Consider the following 17,618-nt stretch of genomic DNA (forward strand, 5'->3'; position numbering starts at 1 on the left):
ATAGTGTTCTGATGAAAGTCATGTGTGAAACTTTCAAAATCAAGCACAAAAACCCCACAGCATACAGGCCTCAAATGAATGGACCGTTGAAGCCGCCAACAAAAACATCAAGAAGATACTACGGAAGATGGTAGAGAATCACAAGCAATGGCATGAGAAGTTACCATTTGCCTTGTTGGGATATCGCACCACAGTCCGCACATCAATCGGGGCAACTCTTTATTTGCTGGTCTACAGTACTGAAGCCATCATCCCTGCCGAGGTAGAAATTCCTTTTTTAAGAATCATACAAGAATCCGAACTCAGTGATGCAGAATGGATAAGGAGCCACTATGAGCAGTTAGCCATCATATATGGAAAAAGGATGAATGCAGTGTATCATGGTCAGCTTTATCAGAATAGAATATCCAGAGCTTTCAACAAAAGGGTCAAACCAAGACAACTCACACCGGGGCAGTTGGTGTTGAAGTGGATCTTTCCACATCAAAGGGAAATTTTCACCTAACTGGCAAGGTCCCTACATGGTTCACAAAGTATTGATAGGAGGAGCACTCATACTCGCAGCAATGGATGGAGAAATCTGGTCAAAGCCTATCAATTCAGATGCAATCAAAAGATACTATGTATAAACTATTTATGTTTCTTCATATGATGTAATTGAACTATGCTTGACCTGATTCCCATTTAAGAGGGGATACATAGGCAACTATGTGAGTTCGCTCACAATTCAATAAAATTTTTATTTTCCCCATAATCAGAAATTGAGACAGAATTTTGATGAGGACCCTCAAAATTCCGAAGCAAGTTCAGCCAACGGCACTGTACGCGGAATAGCCAAACATTCGTCTAGATAACTGGGGAAGAATTTTGAGGAGGGCCCTCAAAATTCTATGTCATGAAGGTCGCAATGTCTCTAATAACGTCATAGTTACTGGTTCATCTAACTGATTTCTAATTTGCATATTACCATGTTCCAAATAACTATGCATACATATTTTTGAAAACTTTACTTTTTTCTTTTTAGCCAAATGCTACCCAAGGTGACTCGAATAAGACTCTTGTACAGAGCAGATCAAAGCAAACAGACAAAGGCATGAACCAACCTCCCCCGCAAAACTCACAGTTTTTCTTTGGATGCAGGAACAAGGAATAACCACAAGTACGCGCACCTTAAAATCATCACCTTCATAACAACTGGACTGTCAAGCGCAAATATATCTTTAGCTAAGAAATATTCTGCTCCTACTTGCAATTTGTCCAATGCATGAGACTAAGCACTATCTCAAATCTTGCATGAGGTTAAGCTCTGCCTCCTCATTTGCATAAGGCTAAGCATTACCTTCCCCTTTCATGAGACTAAGCCATGTCTCAATTCCTGCATGAGGCTAAGCCCTGCCTCCCTATTTGCATAAGGCTAAGCATTGCATTCTCTTTGCATGAGACTAAGCACTGTCTCAAATCTTGCATGAGCCTAAACTCTGCCTCCTCATTTGCATAAGGCTAAGCATTGCCTTCCACTTGCATGAGACTAAGCATTGTCTCGAATCTTGCATGAGGCTAAGCCCTGCCTCCTCATTTACATAAGGCTGAGCATTGCCTTCCCCTTACATGAGACTAAGCCCTGTCTCAATTCCTGCATGAGGCTAAGACCTACCTCCCTATTTGCATAAGGCTAAGCATTGCCTTCTCTTTGTATGAGACTAAACCCTGTCTCAAATCTTGCATGAGGCTAAGCTCTGCCTCCTCATTTACATAAGGCTAAGCATTGCCTTCCACTTACATGAGACTAAGCACTGTCTCAAATCTTGCATGAGGCTAAGCTCTGCCTCCTCATTTAAATAAGGCTAAGCATTGACTTCCACTTGCATGAGACTAAACACTGTCTCAAATCTTGCATGAGGCTAAAACTTGCCTCCTTGTTTGCATAAGTCCAAACATTGCCTTCTTTTTGCATGAGACTAAGCCTCGTCTCAATTTCTGCATGAGGCTAAGCTCTGCCTCTCCATTTGCATAAGTCTAAGCACTGCCTTCTCATGAGACTAAGCACTATCTCCCTTTGCATAAGTGTTGCTCTATTCTAAACCTTGCATTGTCCTCTTCTCTCGGGGTTAAGCTCTGCTCCCAAACAAGACTAAACTTTGTATTGTTATTACCTCTAGCATCATGTCTCTGCATCTCATGGGCTGATATATAACCAATTTGTCCAAAGGCATCATAGTTCGAAGGCGTCATCCTCATAGCCTGAAGACACCATGTCATGGTCTAAGGATCTCTTAATATTGGACATCATTATTCAAAGGCGTCATGGTTCATAGGCACCATTCTCATCGCCTGAGAACATCATTTCATGGCCTGTGAATCCCTTATCTCATGATTCATGGCCCGGGACATCATGGTCTAAGGACATCATCATCACCATCCAAAGACAACCTTCATGGTCCAAAGGGAATTTGCATCATGTTTAAATTCTCACAATAATCCATATATATTTGCGCGCATCGTGTTTTAAGTTTTGCAGGCAATCCGGGAAGTAACTGTTCTTCAAACGGGAGCAATCTTTGCTCCGGTTTCTATTTACAATGTTCACATCCCGCAAATGTTTTAAACATAACCAACCACCATCAATTCCTGCTTCTTACTCTACTTGCTCTATAACACATCAGTTACGTTTCAGATTCACATTCATAACTCCGCAAAAATCCATCCGATATTATCTTTCCCAAAAGAACCCTTTCCGAAACACACGACTGTTCCTATAACAATTCCATCGGATTCATTCACCGTCGGGTCCAGAACTACACACGGCGTGATTCCTACAAAACCAGGGATATGTAGGCAGCTCAGAAATCAGAGTGCGGACTATATTTTTCAAATCATTCCATTCGGTCAAAATCAGTCATCATTTCCTTACCCGACAACTCTTTCATCCTTCCCGGTTAAAGAGGGGCAGCTGTTGATACCCAATTTTTCTCTCATATATTTTAAGTATGTATAAATACTTTCAAAATAGTGCATGAGCATCGTCAAGTATTTTTCCTAATTTTTCCAAATTTTTAAAGATTTTTTAATCAATTTATTCCCATATTTTGCATCACAAATCATTTTTATGATGATTTTATCATCTAACTTCATCATTTATATCCATATTAAGCCTTAAATATTTTTGATGTATTTATTATAATTATATTTTGCATCTTTAGGCTAAAATTGTATATTTGCAATAATAGCCTGTGCATAGTTATAATCACTCTATTTATGCAAAAAATAACTTTTTATGCTTTTATAGTATTAAATAATTGTTATTAACCATTTTTATGCACAAATAATATTTTTACTATTTTATTTATCATTTTTGCGAATTATTTTAATAATTAAAAATGAGTATTTAACTAATATCCCTAAATTCCTATTTTACGGACCTAGGCTTCCCAAACCAGCCCAAATTACCCAGCCCAACACCTAAAATACCTAACCCAATACGCCATCCCAAATAAGATAACCCAATTACCCATACCTATTTTTTAAATCCAACCCTAATCCGCCTAAATCCTGACAGTTGATCAAAATTGATCAACGACCCACAACTAAATGCCCCCTTCCCTTATATCCTTCCTCTCTACCCTAATCTCTCATTCCCTAAACCCCACCGCCCCTGAATGCTCTCTTCTTCTCCTCTTCTGAAAACCTAGCGTTGTAACCCCATTTCCCTTTGATTCCAACCCAGAGATGGAATCCGTCAACGAGTCCCTTACCTTATTGGCTATCTCCTACTACTGGCTACTCGATTATGGTATAACCTAGTAGCTTGCCCAACATGGCAAGTTGATCTCTCTATTTTCGGATCAAATCTGGTTCAAACCTTCCCCTTTTCTCATCTGCGTTCATTTTTCCTCTCTCTCTATGTACGAATCTCTGAGATATTTTCTATATTCTTATTTACCCTAAATGTTAGGATGTTAGATCTTTTAAGGATATGTTTATACTTTTCTTATTTTTTGTTTAAAAACTCCTTTATGTTCTTGCATATCTATTTCTTTGTGATTTTCCGTTAAAAGTTTTGCCTAATTTATTTGCCCTAAAATTAGGGCTCAGATCTTGCTAAGATCTGTTTTGGTCCTATTTTGGTTGAGTATCTTAAACTTCCCGTATATCTGCCTTCTATTTTCGTGATACTATTTTGCCTAAATCATTGGCCCTAAATTAGGGCTCAGATCTGTTAAGGGTTCTTATTTTTTTATTAACATTTTTTTTCAATATTTCCAATATCTATCTATGTGCGTATCATTTTGATTTCCTTTTGATTATTCCGATTAACTTTACTTACCCTTAAAATTAGGGTTTCTTATTTCGCTTCTCTTACTGATTCTGTCTATGGCTACTTGCCTTAGTTGTTTCCAGACCTGTTTGATTATTGTTATTTCTGACTTGCCTTAATAATATTCTGAGTTTTCCTTAAATAATTTGATTGATTATTTCCATGTTTGCGTACCCTAGTCTAAGGCTATATAAACCCCTCTCTTTTCCCCTTTAAGACGGACGAAAATCAATATACTCTCACTAAAAACTTAGGGTTTGGTTCTGATTCTTCTAGCTCTCTCGTTTGCTTCTGGTCTTGGCCGGCTGAAAGCCAAGGCCAAGTAATTCTGGGCTTTCGACTATTGTGGTATATTTCTTGCCTAACTAGTGAGTGACTATCCTTTTGTCATTTCCTTCTATGTATCCATGAACTGTGTTTATGATCCAGCATGTTTAAAGTCCATTCCGAGCATGATTCTACTACTTTTATGTTCCTACGATTTCCTTTAGTCCTATAATTGATATTGTTAATTCTGAGATTGGTTATTTTTGAATAATATGAATTCTCTTAGAGGTTAACTTAAATTCTTTAAGCTTGTTTCATGTATGCTGCTTTGCTAGTTCTAAAATTATCCTGAACTTAGCATCTTTTGGATAATACTGGTATGCTCATCAGCTAATCAGTCCTGAGTCTTAACAAACTTGTATTGTTATTAAACCTTTCTCTGTCATTCATGTTCCCTGATAACTTGCCTTCTAATGTGTTTTGCATCCATTTGGATTCATGTGATTATTTGATTGTTTGCCTTAATGCATTGTCTAAATATTTTCTGTGATTGAACAAAGCTGTCCTAAAATGTAGCATGTACACTCTACCTAATTAGGCCTTTCAAACTTTAACTCATTAGATACTATGCATGAACAACTTTGAAAATCTTGCCAATTTGTTTTCTTAATGCAATTCTGCCTGTATTCTATGTTTTAAACTCTATCATGATGGCTTTTTCTAAAGTCAAACCTATTTTAAAATATGTCCTTTAACATTGTCTCCTTTTATATGCTGCTACTCTTAAACTCCTATTCTTAGGTCCTTTAGGTTCTATCCTTCACCTCCTCAGTGTGAGCATTGCTCGGGGTCCATGTGAGACTCTTGTGAACTCTGACACACTGGGCTTTGGTTCCTAACCTCCTTTGAACTATTTCTGAGTATTTGGTCCTCTAGTGTGAGCATTGCTTTGGGTCCTTGAAGCCCTTGGAAACTTTGACACACTAGAGATCCGGATTCTATGTGTGATTTGTTCTGTACCTGTGAAAGTGAGCCTTGGAGCTGCTATGGTTTGAAGTCCTGGGTTGCCCAGGTATATTTTGGCCTGTTGTAGGCTCTCTATAGTTTATTTCATTATTATTATTATGCAATTCATTCATTAATCTGGTCTATACTAATTTTGTGACAAACAACTTTGGGGTATTTAGTAAAATCGGGAAGGGTTTCTTATTTTCATTTGCTAAATCGGGTAGAAATCCTGCCTATAGGATCTCATTTATGCTGTTTCATAAGTCCTATTTATGTTTACATACTAGAGATCCTGCCTATAGGATTGACATTATGATTTGTTGAGAATCGTGTCTTTAGGTGTATCAATCTGTCCAATAAATATGTATTAGCAATCATGCTTATAGGATCAATATTTGGCTTAATTGTTTTCTGGCTCAATGTGTATAAATTCCCGCTCACATACTGTTCAATTCTAGAAATCATGCCTATAGGATAAAAATGCTAGAAATCATGCATATAGGATTAAAGTTAGCTCAATGATAGAAATCATGTCTATAGGATTAAAACCAGTTCAAACCTAGAAATCATGCCTATAGGGTAATAATCATCACACTTGTAGAAGTCATGCCTATAGGATTCTATTAACTGATTCGGAATTCGATTATCACTGTCAATCACTTAGACAACATGCCTATAGGATTGAACAATAATTCTGGACTTATGATTTTGATTTACTGTTATTCATTAACGCATGAAACACCCACATATTGTACTGAATTAAAATCAGTAGGCAAATAACACTCGCATTAAGAACTGACTCTACATATTACTGCTCGCATGTTTATCATATAGATATCCTGCCTATAGGACTCCAAGATTCATAAAGCCTGTTAAACCAGTTGCGTGCATTTGCTGTTTACATGCGGAGGTTAACTTGAGCCCATATCTATCTTTATTTGAAAAGTCCTAATTGTTTTGCTTGTCGCCTAGTATTTTTCAATTTTGAGAATCTTAGGCCTAGTCTAGGACCTTCCTAAATAGAGGTCTCAATGCCTCCAGGACCTTAGGTAAGGGACGGGTAGTGCACGCATAGGACACGAGTTATAATCAACTAGAGCGCTTTAGGTAAAACCTCAAAAATAGTAATCGGGTAGCAGGAGATAATTGTTTGTGCCCGCTGAATAATATGAGTATCACCCCTGTCTTATGTTGCACGGGGTGATCCTATAGGCTAAAAAATTTAGGACCCCCCATCCTTATTAAATAGTTTATTCGCTTCCTTAGACTAATTCGCATAATTTAAGTTCGGATGGCACCCACCGTTGTTTACCTCGAGCGGTGCCTAACACCTTCTTCTCAAGGTAATTTGAGCCCTTACCCGATCTCTGGTGATGCAAACTGGTATAATCTGAGTTATTTGATATAGTTGACCTAACGCACCTTAATCCGTTAGGTGGCGACTCTAACAACCAATTCCTTTTCCCTACTTTCTCAAAAGGAGTTGTCAAAATGTCGAAACCCGATTTCGCAAGAAAAAGGGGGCAGGACAGAAGTCCAGCATGGAGGCAACCCCGTTCTCCCTAGTATATGGCTTCGAGGCTTTGATTCCAGTCGAGGTCGGGGAACCCAATGCCAGATTTTGACATGCATCGGAGGAATCAAATCACGTGGCTATTAATACTAGCCTCTAGCTATTAGATGAAAAATGAGAAGCTTCACTTGTTCGGATGGCCGCGCAGAAGCAAAGAATCGAGAGATATTATAATAGGAGGACTAACCTCCGACACTTCGGAATCGGGGACTTAGTTCTATGGAAAGTAACCCTCAATACTCGAGATCCGAATGAAGGGAAACTAGGCCCGAATTGGGAAGGATCGTACCGAATCATCGGAGTTATCGGTAAAGGATCTCACAAACTTGGCACGATGGAAGGCGAAAAATTGCCAAACAATTGGAATGTATCTCTACTTAAACGATATTACTGCTAAGGTATGACCTTCTCCTTTTCTCCGTTTGTATTTAAAACTAACTCATTAGAGGTGTTCGATCGAAGATGTCGAGGGCACCTTTCTACATGAAGACCTTAGGTTTTAAAGCACGCGTTGCACTCTTTTTTCCCTTAGATCGGGTTTTATCCCAAATGGGTTTTTCCGGTGAGGTTTTTAACGAGGCAACAACTATGTGCTACCTAAGGAGAATTAAACAGTATCCAAGGCTTCTTTTCAATAAACCTCGAATACTGGAGGACATCACCCTCGGAGGTTATATTTTAGGGGGAAAATACTTCACGCCAAAGAGGGCCTCGATAGGAAAACTTTGTAATGGGCCAAACGGTTAGATGAACCGTGTCTATTTACAATAGTCGAGCCCTGATGGCAAAACATGTATGCGTGTATGAATTATTCAAAGAAGCATTCTTTCTATATGAAACACTTTGTGTCCCAAAGAAATTTGTTACTATACAAACTACATACTTGTGATTCGGCGAAAAATGGCTCAAGGACCAAACCGCAAATATACCTCGAATACTCGGGTACTGTTATCGATAGTCAACATATTAGAGTATCTAAACTCGAATTTATAAGACCTCAAAGAGGCATCCCTAAACATAAAGGCCAAGGCCATCATACTCGGGGACTAACCTTTCGGACAGTTCGAAAGGTTATTGGGAAACAAGTCCAAGAGACACACCTGAAGGCTACAGCCATATTAAAGACTACGGCCAAAATAACACAGCTCGGAGACGTCCGAATTCCGCAATATAATAGGTCTTCGAATTCTCAAAACCAGTTAAATAAAGGCTACCCTCAGCAAAATAAGGGCTTTGATAAAATCAGCCCTCGAAAAACCTTAAGAGGTATCGAATTATTCAAATACGAACTCGTGTTAAGGCACTAAAAACAAAGGGTTCCGATCGACACCGAACCCTCAAAAAGCCCAATGGGTAAAAAAATGCATGCCAAGGCTACTAAGCCGAAAAGGGGAAATAATAGCCATCTCTTAAAGGCCATAATGGCCTGACCTAAAAGAGCCTAAGAGCCGATACACTTAGGGTTCGAGACCTTGTTCTCACCTGATCTGAACCCAAGGGTTTGATTAACCCAAGCCTAAATAAATAATGGATTAATCATGGCTTGGGGACTTATCATTATCCGGAACGAGCCCACAAAGGTCATAGCCCAAAAGTTTGAACTTATTCGAACTCGACCATGGCAATTTCGAAGATAAAATCTCAAACACAGTTAAAAAGAATGAAGTCATTACAAGAATTTTATAAGGCAGGAAATATCGAGAAAACATTAAAGGAAATTTATCTTTTATATACTTGGAAAAAGATATATACAAAAGACCTAGGTAAGGTCTTACAAAAAAAAACAATACAAAAAGAGGAAGGAAAATCCTATCTATGACCAGGGCTGGTCTCTCCCTCGGGAGCAGCTTCCTCTTCGGGCCCAACTTCATTATCGGACCCGCTTTGGCTGCCTTCGGCATCATCATCATTGTCGTCAGAGGAGAAGAGGAACTTGGCATCGGCTTCGAGCACTTTTGCTTGGGCTATCTCCTCGGTGAGGTCAAAACCTCGAGCGTGGATCTCTTCGAGGGTATTCCTCATGGATTGACACTTGGTCCAATCACTGACTCGTTTCTCCCAGTTGGAGGCTTCCCTTAGTTCCATTTGAGCAGCCTCAATATCCTTTAGGTACATAACAACGGTCTTATTAGCCGTGGCCTTCGTCTTCTCGACCTCGGCCCTGGCTTCAGCAACCTCAGCCCTAGTTGCGACAAGTTTGGCCTCGAGCTCATCGATCTTCTTGGCCTAGGCTAGATTTTTCACTTTGACAGCACAGAGCTGGGTATCAGCTAAGGCCAGTTTGGCTAGAGTAGCCTCTTTCTCAGCAGCAAGTCGATCCATGTTTTCTTTCCACTGGTTGCAGTCGTCCTTAACTTGATCGACCTCCCTCGAAGCTGCCCGATCATCTCCAATTTCTGCTGCAGCTGAGACACTAAAGTGCTAGCCTCCACAGTTGGGTCAAGTATACCATACTCTTGCAAAATCATGGTTATCTGCTTGTCTAGTTTGGCCTCATTTTTGCGAGCTTTGGACAAGTTTGCCTCAAGGTCTTTGAGCTCCTCCTCCCTTTTACTGCAAAGGAGTTTCAGAGCCTTCCCTTCGTCTGAGGATTTCTTGAGCTTGACCTCACATTGACTCAGCTCTGCCCCAAACTTGGTAATGGCCTACGTAGAAAAAGAGATATCAGTTAAGAAAAGGGGAGAAGAAAAAATTGCAACAGCGGGATCTAATACTTACTCGGGAGAAAAGACGATGAGCCTCTTCGAAGAGGGTAGATGCATCATTGAGGTCGGCGACATCATCGACCCCAGTAAATCAATCCCGGAAAGGATCTTGTTCACGGGGACTCTGCTCGGGTCAGGCGTTCGCAAAGCTTGATCTTCCTTTATTGCCTCCTCAGAATAAGATGGTAAAGAAGGAGAGTGGCCTATTGTCACGGCCTCGAGCAAGTCATTCGGGGTGCTCTGTTCATCCCCGGGGGTCTCGGTACTTGTCCCCTGTGGTGTACTTGTTGAAGGTGGAGGAATAATCTCGACCCCAGGCGATTTAGGGGCTTTTCCCGAGTCTTTCTTCGGAGTTTCCTCACCACGAGGCAGGGTCTCCGGTTCGGAGGGTTTGGCGGCCTTAACTAGTTTCCTAGTTCGGGTCACTAGCGTCGATTCTTCGCCCTTGTTTTCTTCATCATCCAGAAACTGGTGGGCCGAGTCTACGTCCACATGAATAACATTCCTCTTACGTCTTCGAGTAGGGGCCCTTTTGTCTTGGGGGTTTTCGGGCTTCGAAACCCTCTTCCTCTTATTATCTTTTCCCAATTTAAGAATCGGGGACTCGATTTCTTCCCAGGAGGGGCCGACCTCATCTCGGAGAAATCTCCAATGCCTGCGTAAATTAAAAATTGAGTATAGGGAAAGAAATGACTTCAGTAAAGAAGGAATGCATAAAAAACTTACAAAGAAAAACTTACCATGGTGTTTGGCTTCCCATTTGCCCCTCGACAAGTCACGCCATTTGGCTTGTCATAAGAGGAGGTCGCAGCTAATTTTCAGACCCAGTCTTCGATGTCAGGGATCGCATGGGGCATCCAAGAAACAACTTCAAAAAAGTTAAAAGCACCACACAATGCGGAAACGGAGTATAAGAGGATATCGGGAAAGGATTTCACTTACGATCGGGGTTCCACTTCTCTAGGAACGACATTTTCTCCTCGGGGATGACGTCCGAGGTCCTCACTCGAATGAACCAGCTCATCTAGCCTTGGTCTTTTTCCTCATCATTGCTATCAAAGAAGGCTTTGCTTGATCGACGTTGGAGCTTGATCAATCCTCGGAAAAGCTAAGGCCGATACAATCGGATGAGGTGATTGAGGGTGAACTCTAGTCCCTTGGCCTTGCTGGAGAAATAGCGGAGCATGATCACTATACGCTAGAAAGAGGGGTGGATATGGCCGAGGGTGACTTGATATCTTTTACACAAGTCAATCACGATCGGATCAAAAGGACCAGTGTGAAGGGGTAAGTGTAAACACTCAGGAACCCCTCCACGTGGGTGGCGACATTCTCCTCGGGGGTCAGGATCTGTACCACGACCTCATCCCCCCAGCCATAATCCTTTTTCACAACCTCGAGGTGTTTCTCCGTTATCGAACAGATATACCTCGATGCATGCTCACATCGGCTGGGAAATGCAGAGGGGTTCTCGACTTTGAAGTCTTTCTTTATGACGCAAGCGATGTGAACGATCTCGTGAAGGGCCGGTGCTTTGTCACCGGCCGGAAGGGAGGAAGAGGAGGAAGCCTTTTCCTTTTGAGGAACTATTTTAGAGGTTTTTGCCATGATTTTGGGTTTAAAGATGCGGAAGGTGGCGGAGTGTGGTGTTTTTTGGTATTAAAAGGGCGGTAGAAGCAGGTGGTGAGAGAAAGAGATGAAGAGAGGGAGAAATTAGAAAAGTTGCAAGAAGGAACTACAGTCGCTAATTCAAATAAGGAGCCCCGTATTTATAGGTAAGCGGCGATATTAGTGGCCGACCATTACTGGCACGCATTTAATGTTTTGGGGAAGCAAACCGACGGGACGTTTCGGTCACCTTGAGCGCTTACATCACGGGGATGATGCCATCATCAGGGACTCCTAAAAATCGAGGCTCAAATCGTTTCTTATCATCTTATTCTAAGAAACGCGGGGACAATCTGTATACCGTCAAAATCAAGTATGCTCGATTTAGTGGGCTCAAGGAACCACTTCAAGAATAAGTTTGAAGTATACTGGGTTCGAGGCTGATGGCAGAGTTCGAAGATCTAAGTGTCTGACGAATATCGAGGCCGAACGTGACCAGTCTCGAGATAATACCGTTATGGTTTTGTAACAGAAATAGCAAGATTCCCGCCACAACCCCAAGATCATGGCCTAAATTCCAGAATAGATTTGTACGAGTTAGTACGAATCCGTACTAGGCGGTTAGACAGTTGTCCCAATAAGATTCCTTACTATAAATAGAATTGTACCTTATTTAGGGTTCCCCTACTATATAAAGGGGACCCCAATCATTTGTAACGATCATCAATCATTGGCAAAAGAATATACTCTCTTACTTTCTTGCTCATTATTCATCAGAATTGTCTATTAGCTTTATTGTCTTTACTTTATTGTTCTTGTGGACCTACCTCGAGGCCGTCACAGCTCGAGGTCAAGATTGGCCTAAGCACTGGTTTGATTCAACTTATTTCCTTAACTTATCGTTTGATTTCTTGGTTATTAATTAGTATTGAATTAAATCACATATCTTTAAAATCATAAACAAGTTTAATTGTTACTCATATTTTCGAGGAAAGAATGGTAATAGTAAGTCAATAATTGGTTTTATCATTTAGCAACTAACACAAGTTGTAGTTTAGAGAAACTGTGAATTTCAAAATTTTACTTTATAAATGCTATCACATATTTTCTTAAAAGTGAATAACTGATTTTCAATTTTGACTAGATCATTGCACATAAATTTAAAAAATACTTATTTTCAAGGTGTGGTCAAGAACAGTCAGTTAAGAATATACTTTATATTATTATTAGATGTTGTGCTATTTCACTTTCTATTCACACAAACAAATACAATAAATTCTTATGCATACAATACTTATGTGGGAAATGAAAGTTAACAAACGTAACATTCAAATTTAGTAACAACAAAAAAAGTAATATTCCTACATATATAATTTTTATAAAAATTAAATTGTACTACGCAGTAAACCAAATGCACTCTTAAGCATTTTTTTTAAAGGGATAACAATTTTAACTTTTGATGTTAAAAAAGGAACACTTTTGACTAAAAATTAGTATGTTCTTCGGATTTTTTTTTTTTTTTTTTTTATATTTTTCAGGAACGTTTTCGTCATTACCAAATATTACCCCCAAAAAATTTCTAAAGCTAGGGATAATTATCGTTTGAAGCAGCCCCGAGCACCTTGGAGTTAAACGCCACAAGGGGGTGTCGATTTCCTATTTCTAGGAGGCCGTCTGAGTACGGAAGATAAAATATCAGAGCTACTCCCCTACAAACTCACTCATTTATTACTACAACCGACTCACTCATTCAGGTTTTCCAGCAATTTCCTTAGCTGATTAATCTGTTTATTTAGCAGTATGTGTTTGCTTCTCCACCCCCTTTAAATATTAAGTTTTTATTGTCTGAATAATATGTGAAATTCTCTCAATTTGACATGTTCTTGATGTTCTATGACACATGTATATATATCTTCCTTTGGGCAACTGCATTTGCACATAATTTGTCCTTTTGACATATTCTTTTGGCATCTGATGTTATGTACATTCAAATTCTTGGAAAGTGTTTGATGAACCCCTTATTTACCTGTATCAAGTTCAAAGCTTTAGCTCCGGTTATTCTTTGTCCACTAAGCTAGCACAACAACAACAAACTCAGTGAATTCCCACAAGTGGGGTCTGGGGAGGGTTGGGGTCTGGGGAGGGTGAGATGTATGCAGCCTTACAGAGAGGATGTTTCCGGAAGACCCTCCATTAAGCTAGCACACGTTTGCTAAATCTCTTTAACTAAGTCATTAGTTTACCCTTACCTGGTGAGCAGATGAGAATAAGAATGTCAAGTCAATGGTATACAACTGCACCCATTAGCCTTTGTGGCAGTGGCTGCAAACTTAGCAATAATGTACATTTTCCAAATTATTCAATTATGTGTTATATATATATAGTTCAAACTGCAGGCACCCGCTGCCAAAACCTTGCATTAGGCCATAGTGGAGATCTGCCTGAAGCTTTCTTAATCTATCTACATCTGGCCCATTTCCGAGCGCACAATTTTACCACTTTGAACTAGATGATAACTTATCGTTGAATGAACAAATGGATTGATATGATTCACTGCACCTTCAATGAACGGGATGGTATGGCTTGGTATGCAGAGGTGTTAGTATGATTTGCTTCTTCTTGGATGGTCAAATGTGTTTGAATGTGGGTTTGGTCTTGGGCATGCTGTAAGGGCTTGAAGTAGTTGAGGCTCGATATATATTGTAAGCATTTTGGGAGGTTAAAAATGTGGTTTTGAAGTTCAAAGATTAAGCTATTGCTCATTAGACAACTTCTAGAGGAACACCGCAGGTTTTCTTTTATTTAAATAACAGTAGTGGTCGAGCCAACTTGTGTGTACCTCGTCCAATCCACGAGAAAAATGACTTAGCGTTTTTTGCTTTTGCTGGAATTTGAACCTCGGTGTCCTACCATCATTTCCAGTTTCATTTGCAGTTAGGCCACAACTGCAGATGCAGAACGCTATAGGCTATCTAATGCTAGTGAAGATTTACATGGTCATGGAGATGTTTCAGTCTCTTGTTGATTGTTTTTGGTCTGTGTTGGACGTTTGTCCTTTTTTCAGCAGCTAGAAGTGTCATGAAGACAAGGAATCTTCTAGCTCTCCTCCCTACCCCACCGCGATAAAAAAGGGAGAGGTTAATAAATAATAAAAAGAAAAGATCCGGAGTACTGATTTTTTGGAGCTTTCTAGTTTCGCTTTTTTATCAGTTCGTTTTGTGAGTTGAACTGGTATAGCTTATCCGTAGTGTTTGAGGAAATGATGAGCTAAAAAAGATGCTTTCGCTGTCTATACTAATGCTTCACTAAGTAAAAGAGAATAAGGTTTTAACAGTAATCCATGGAATCATTAGTAAGCAATGAACATGCTCTACAGGAATGTGACTCTACTAGCGCTTAGACACCATAACTTCATAGCTATTGATGATAAAAGGAATAGTCACATTCCTAAAAGAAGCTGGTTTAGATAAATTTTGCAAGGAAAGGTTTAAGTACGTCTGGTCCATCAGGAAAGCTCCAAATTTTTTGTTTGACTGAGGTGGAAAAGCCATTGGATTAAAAAGAATGCTGGGAAGATTGCAGCAAAAAAATCTTTTTTAAGTTGACGTTTAGCATCAATGTCGGAGGATGCAAAGCGCAACTTATGTTTATGGTGATGTGCAGAAAGTAAAGGTCATTCTTTGGATTTATTTGTTGCAATTTTTAAGATTTTAGTTCCATAAGTCGCAACTTGCCTTTTCTGGTGCCCTTTTTATAACAGGTCCTGCTTGCATATAATTGTGGGCTGTGGCCAGGGTAGTTACTGTCATAAGAACAAAGTGTTGAAGGGCATATAAATAGCTAGCAAGTAGGCTAGTGGGACAGGACCGTTGTGTTTTGTACTGAGCTTACTTTGTCATCAGAGAGTAGAAAATTAGTCGTGATTAACAAGAATTATTCAATTTCATTTGGCCAGTATGATTGGATTCTGTATGATAAATGATGGAACAATAGGTAGTAGAATAGCTTCTTCGACAATAGCAATGGCTATTACTCGTTGCTATATCACTTAGCAAGTTTTTGTGATATCTAAGTTGTTCAAGTCAAGCATAACAGCTAGACAGACTTTCCGGTGGCCATCCATTGTGCTACCGACTTCCAATCTAGAGACTCATGTCACCACCAGTGAAACAAAAGAAGCAAACAAACGTTTTTCCCTTCCCTTTGCCTTCTTTTTCATCAAATAGATGTGCAACCACTGATTAAAGGTATGAACCAATGATAAGGAATAAATGATATGTTCAAATTCCTCAGTTAGCTAAAAGCATAAGAGGAACCCATAATGTACACTTGCCGTTTTTCCTTAACGCCTTCTAATTTCCAGGTTGAGCCAAAAGATCATGATCCTGTTGGATATATGGATGGATTTGTTGCATTAATCCTTTTATTTTTTATTTTTATGATAAGTCATTCTGTTATGTTAATTCTTGCTTTATGTGTGTGTGCGTCTATTCATAGGCCGTCAAGAAAATAGGTTGAACCATTGAAGACTAAATATTCTCCAGGTAGAAGTAATGGTGGAATGGTGGTGGTCTTTAGTGGGAGCTGCTGTGCCAGCTGTAATGGCAGGTCAAGCTTTCAGGATGAAAAAGAGGAGAGATGAGGAGGAGAGGTTAAAGAGGGCGAGAGGACGCGAGAAGAACTCTGATGATATATTTGTTTGTGAAAGAGTGTGTACTTCAAAAAGGATGCTCAAGAAGGTTGGTGCATTTTCTAAAGACCCGACACCAGATACTTGTGTTACCGTTTGTGGTGTTTCCGAGCTTGATGCTTGTGCTGATGCATGTGCTCGGACTGTTTGTGTTAATCAGCATCAAGTGCCTAACTGGAACGATATCTGTCTTAAAAGGTGTCAAAGTGAGTGTCTTAGGATCTCACAATCTTCTGTAGTGTCTTCTTAGCCCATTGCTCTAACATTTTGCTTTATCATTTCAAGAATTCTGGTCTATTGACAGTCTTTTAAAGTTCATGAATATCATTTGTGCTATCTATTTTGACTATGTATCGAGATCTTGATATTGGTAGCTTGTGAACTGAAGACTAAATTACAACACAAACTTGATTTCCAGAACCGCCAGAATTCATTAGGGATTGAGATTGATTTTCATATCAACTGGGTTATAATTTTTTTTTCTTTTTGGGTGGGGTGGGGTTTTTAATTAGAATTCTAGATACATTTTTTGGTGTTATTTTAAGAGTGCATCAATCAATCAACTATGTCTCAATCCCGAATTAGTTGGGATGTTATATGAATCTTGTGTTTTCATACCACTTTGTTCCGATCCATTTCATTCTAATACCAAATAATTCACTCAAAGAAACTAGGAGTTGGCTAGATCTCATACTTTATCTCTCTATATGACATCCAAGTCTCTAACCAGTTTAAATGATGAATCATAGTGTTATACGTCAACCTATCCAAATAGTAACCAGTTTAGCATTAGCATGGAAGCGTTTCTCGTCTACCAGGTGAACAATGTTATCCGGTACTTATACATGTAGCTGTGAAATAAACGAGGTATGCTCAAGCTAACCTGGACGCCATGTTATTAAGCAAGAGAAACTCTCTTTCCCCATTACAGATAGAGATCATGATATATTTCTTAGATGCGCAGGAGCTGTCTTTTTCACCAGCCGGGGTGAGAGAGCAGCACTCCATCATGGTGATAGTGGTAAAGGTAAAGCCAAATTCAGTCAAACTCGCTCATTTGACACCCTTAGTAAATATGGCGCAGAAAAGGTTGTTTGGAAGTTTACAGTTAAGGTGAATCCATGAACTACAGGAATGCTACAAAGGCTAGGCGATGACGTGACTCGTACTAGGCCTCAAAATTTTAGAACCTTGTAGAGTTTCTAATAGTATGAATATTATACGATAAATAATAATAGTTTGAGAGATTGCAATATAAAAATTAAGAATTAGCTTTTCTTAGTGCCCGTTTGCCCATAAAAAGAATTTCACTTTTTTCCGAAAACTTTTTCAATATTTTTCGAAATCAGTTCGGCCATAATTTTTCAATTCTTACTTGAAGATAAATTTTGAAACTTTTCGAAAATTTGAAAAACTCCAAAAAATTATTTTTCAAAATTTTCACTTAGTTAA

General features: G+C 39.4%; 1 long non-coding RNA gene across 1 annotated transcript; it reads left to right on the forward strand.

Annotated features, from left to right (window-relative positions):
- Positions 1 to 13,040: 13,040 nt before the first annotated feature.
- LOC104218650 (uncharacterized) lies at positions 13,041 to 16,586 on the forward strand. Its single transcript, XR_011406927.1, has 2 exons — positions 13,041 to 13,230; positions 15,974 to 16,586. It is a non-coding gene; the product is annotated as an uncharacterized lncRNA (long non-coding RNA).
- Positions 16,587 to 17,618: the final 1,032 nt, after the last annotated feature.

Source organism: Nicotiana sylvestris, chromosome 4 (assembly GCF_000393655.2).
Source record: "Nicotiana sylvestris chromosome 4, ASM39365v2, whole genome shotgun sequence".
NCBI lineage: Eukaryota > Viridiplantae > Streptophyta > Magnoliopsida > Solanales > Solanaceae > Nicotiana > Nicotiana sylvestris.